The sequence below is a fragment of the Nothoprocta perdicaria genome, unplaced genomic scaffold (assembly GCF_003342845.1).
Source record: "Nothoprocta perdicaria isolate Ctin4 unplaced genomic scaffold, notPer1 scaffold_353, whole genome shotgun sequence".
Classification (NCBI taxonomy): Eukaryota; Metazoa; Chordata; class Aves; order Tinamiformes; family Tinamidae; genus Nothoprocta; species Nothoprocta perdicaria.
In genome coordinates this window covers 1-4,603 of record NW_020455592.1, presented here as the reverse complement: position 1 = coordinate 4,603, position 4,603 = coordinate 1, and the positions used below count along the sequence as shown (strand labels likewise).

The window sequence follows — 4,603 nt, the reverse complement described above, 5'->3', positions numbered from 1 at the left end:
GGGGGGGGGAGCGGGCAGGAAGGGGAAGGGCCCGGGGGTGAGGAAAGTGGGTCCTGGAGCAGGGTTGTCTCATTCTGTCAGTTACAAAGGTTTTATTTGGTTGTGGAAACTTCAGCTTGGCTTTACATCCTGTAGTGGTGGCATATTTGTATTTATGAATTGTGTTAAATCTAGGCCTTAAGAATATGAGAAGAATGGTATACCACCCTCAGGCCTTTGTGAGCTATCGGGTGTCAAGAGCAGCCAGGAGGATCCAGATGCAAGAGGAAAGGTTCTTCGCCTGATCCAGAAGAAGAGCTTTTGGACGCATGGAGGTTGTCAGCATCTTTCACTGGAGCAGTGAGTAATAAGTCTCAACTTATAAACTAGCAAAGGGTGAGTGGTGGCGACTGCTAACCCAGGAACTATGGCACTGCTGTTGCTAGCAGGGTCACAAGGTCTGTGTGATGCTTCAGCTGCCTGTGTGCAGTTTTATTTTGGTCTCTTTAATTGCAATAATCAGCGAGGCCTAAAAGAGTAATTATTGTGGCTAGATGAGTAAGCCGTGACCCCACCTGTCTCTACCTTGCTTTGTTGCTTAGTGCCATAACAACCTTGGACCTCAGAATAAAAACTTCCTAGATGTTTTCCCAGGGAGAGAAGTGGAGTTTCCTGTATTTGGAAGGGGAGATTGTTTTAAATGTGTTTCCTTCAAATCCCAGTTTTGATCAATTTATCCATTCTTTAAAAACTTTAATAAAACTTTTATTAAATAAGAATTGCTACATGTAAGTGTGAATTTTTATTCTCTTTGTTACTTTTAAAAGAAATGCTGAGTGCAGTCTATGAGTAAAATGCACTGTAGCATTAACTCTTAGAAACATTAAAAACACTGATTAAGTTTTGTCTATTAAATGTGTGTAAGAATTCTCCAATATTCATCTCTGTTGTCTTCCCTTAATATGCTGTATATTCTGAGGCAGTCGTAATATTTTATTGTCCATTATTCATTCCTCCTGGATTCTAGCTATACTTATACAGTTATGTGAAAATTGCAAGCAGTTTCTTGCAAGACTTGCAAACTTCTTGCAAGCAGTTTCTTTGAGCAGTTTCCTCAAAGCAGTTTCCTCAAAGAAGCTGAATTGAATGCAGAGTTCTCCCCTACATCCATACTGCATCCAGGGAGAACCTAGCTCCAGCTCTGAAAGGCCAGGGTTAATATTAAACCCGAATGGATTTGGGAAGTGGTCAAGGTGATCCACTTGTGCAGGGAGTGTTGTTTGTGATGATAACCGCAAGATGCCAGTGGCTCCCAGCATAGGCCTTCTGTGGGACAAGGGCCATGCCTGCCTGGCCCCCAGTCCTTGTGAGGGTTGTCCTCCCCGCAGGACATGGGGGCTGACGGGCACTGCACACACCTGACTGCCCCCTCTGTGTTCCTGTGCCTGGGCCAGGGCTCTGCCTCCGCTTTCAGCACTGCAGCTGCAGGGGGGGCGGGCACGCGCTGCGGCCAGGACGGCCGTTCAGGGCAGCTCACGCTGGGGCCGTGCTGTGAGGCGGGCGCTGCAGCAGAGCAGCAGCTGCCACTGGGCTCGGCACCGGAGGAGAGGAGCGGGCCCAGGGAGCGCTTGGGGCTGGGGATGCCGCCCGTTGCGGGGGTCTCGCGCCACGTGGCCCTGGGGGCAGCAGCCCCTGGGCTGGGAAGGGCGGCGGGGCCTGGGACGTGGTGGGTGAGAGTGATGCCCTGGGCCGCGGAGCAGGAGGGAGGAAGGGCGCGCTGGAGTGGAAGTGATGGGGGTGGGAAGGGCAGAGCAGGGTGCTCGCCAGGGCTAGGCTGCTCCTTGTCCTGGGCAGGATTGGTCCTTGCTCTCAGGCTTCTTTTGTTGCTCGGGCTTCTCGAGCAGTTGCTCTCTGCTCTCCAGAAGACACATTTAGTCTGCACTAGATTCCCCCAGAGAGCCTTGTGTTATCGAGTTTTCTCTTGGTGCTGCAGAGCCCCATGAACACCTTTGCCTTACTCTGCAAGTGTTGAGTGCTTCCTTTTTCTCTCGTCTCTTTGTGCACGTCCTCTGCCTGGAAATATAGAGCTGTGGCTTCCCTGGGGAGCTACCAGTTCCATTAAGCCCACTTTTTTTTTCTTTATTTTTTTCCTTTTTTTTTCCCCCCTTCAACTTGTTCTAGGTGCTGTGCAACTCTGTGTTCCCTCTTGGGAAGCAGTTGGGTTACAAAAGCAGCTCCTGGCAGTTTAGTTTGATATCCTGGTTTGCCCTGGGGGGAATGCCATCCTGCTAGAGCAGCTGTAACACATGCAGGCTTGTGTCGTGAGTTACCTGTTACAAACTGGAGCTACAAAAGAAGGGCCTGTCTGCCCGGTCAGCAAAACCTGGAAGAACCGCCCCACAACCAGGTGATCTTTGGAAGCGTCCATTATAGGGGCAAGGTATATTCCGGTTGGGGGCAGAGGAACAGTGTGACCGTCGACTCGAGAAACACTCCGTCTCAAAAGAAAGAGCAGCAGTGCACGTGTGGTTATTTAAAAGGTGAGAAAAGCTAAGCCATCCTGTAGTAGTTGAACTGCAAAATGCCCTAGAGAGACAGAATGTGATAATGGTTAAATGATGAAAATGATTTAAACTTAAATGATTTAAATCTACATCAATGGGCTAAATATGCAGGTTAAGTATTAGATATCGCTCTATGAAGAATTTGCTATTTTTCAGCTTTCCATCAAACTGTTGAGTATAGAGGATTTCAGTGTAGCAGTGCTCAATTCCTATAAGCTAGCCAACTTGTCTAGAGCAAAGATATTTCAGTGGATTATTTCAGTGGATTTTTTTTCTTGTAGAGTCTTTCTGCGATCTAAGTACTGCTGCCACAGCTGTTAAGGACTGGGGAATTACTGCAGTGGTGGGCAGCCCTGTGGAATGAGGATTCTCTTGCTTCTTCTGTTCTCTTTCTCTCTCAAGGGAGTGCTTGTCTGCAGGAATAACACAGACCCTTTGCTTTCAGTGCCGTTGTTTGTGGCTTGGAAGGTGGACTTTGGGGTCTGCAACTTTAGCCAGGACCTTGAGAAAGGGCTGACGATGGCATTTGTGGAGGTGAGCAAACATTGGGAGGACTTGCACAACTTCACTGTGCATGTAGCACAGTGGCATGTAGCAGATTTCCAAACTGTTGAGCACCTAGTGCTAGAGCACCTGGTGCAGCCAGAACATAGAGTTAACTTGACAGCTATTGCAGTGGCCACCCTCACCAGGGAAGTAATAAAACCAGATCAGCATGAGTCATGAGGGCTTGGATAGGAAAGCTAAAAGGGGTTCACTGCAGGCAAACATTCTAGGAGAACAGGAAGAAAATCAAAGGCCTCAAATCTCAGAAAGCACAGACTGAATGGCCAATACAGACTTGAGAAGGGGATGCCCTCTGAACTTTGACCTCTGTGTGTCACACCCTAATGGCAGTGACAGTGTGATCATGATTTAAGAATAAAAACTCAGCTCTTGTGGAAACTAGAGCAGCGTTTTGACCATGTGTAAGAAAGATGTCCTGTTGGTGGAGTGTGCATGCATGTACACGCTGTGTGATTACCTATGTGCATGCGCCGAAGGGACACAGGACTGCGCTTGTGCTGAAGCTAGACTCGCAAGGCGCATGCACCTAGCTGCCAGTGGCCACACATACGTGCCACCACTTGTCCTGTACTGCACTGCCATCGTCTGGCTAGGCGGTTGTACAGCGTCTGCAAAGTTGGAGAACATGCGCAGAGCGCCCTGGAGCCCTCACTGCTGCCATCGTGCAGCTGGACCAAATACTACAATGGAAAAGGAGCGTGGTGTGTGTGCAGGCTCCCTCGTGCTCCGTGCGGCTTTCACGTGTCGAATAGTAGGTACTGCAAATGAATGGTGCACATATGCCCTCTGTTCCCACACATTATCGGTGGCAGTCAGGTCTCTATAAAACACTACTGCAAGTGAAAGGGGCATGAAGACACCATTTTGATAGCGCCTCCAGACTGGAGATGTCATATTAAGCCCCTAGAAAATTCAAGAATGGGCTGGGAGGCAATATTTTTCTTGCAGCAGGCTTAGAAGAAGCTGTCTAGTTCATTCTAGGTACGGATGGTGGATACATACGTATCTGTACATAATGAGGGGGTTCTTTGGGGAAATCAAGGAAGCTCCCAGAACTTGTCAGTGAAGCAGAATCACAGACCAAAGGCCGACTCACAGGCACTGTGAGTCATGCAATGCTCCCTGCTGCCCGCATATACCTGAGAAAGGATACTACAGCATGGAATGTGGATGCCACTCACTGGTACCATCCCGTGTCGGACACTCTATGCTGCATGCGTAAAGTGTGTGTGGGGGGGGCGCTCGGGAGCGCTCCCTGCTCTTCCCATATGCCGACAAGCCGATACTGCAACAGCAGAGGAGGGGGAGCAGGGATGAATGTAAAGGTCGCTTGGCAGCGATGACCGCTGCGACCACATGTCACAAAGTCGGTACTGCCTCGTGAAGGGCTGGCGCACATTCGCAGAGCTCTCGCAAGTGGTCGCTGCTGTCATCACGTGTCTCTAAATGGGAACTGCAAGAGGATGGGGGGGAGCACACAAGCGCAGAGGAGT

General features: G+C 49.5%; 1 long non-coding RNA gene across 1 annotated transcript in view; it reads left to right on the top strand.

Moving 5' to 3' along the window:
• LOC112951504 overlaps positions 1–762 on the top strand; it is a 53,537-nt gene extending 52,775 nt beyond the window's left edge. Inside the window, exon 3 of the long non-coding RNA XR_003250228.1 lies at positions 175–762. This is a non-coding gene — a long non-coding RNA (uncharacterized LOC112951504). The remainder of the gene's footprint in view (positions 1–174) is intronic.
• The last annotated feature ends 3,841 nt before the right edge of the window (positions 763–4,603 follow it).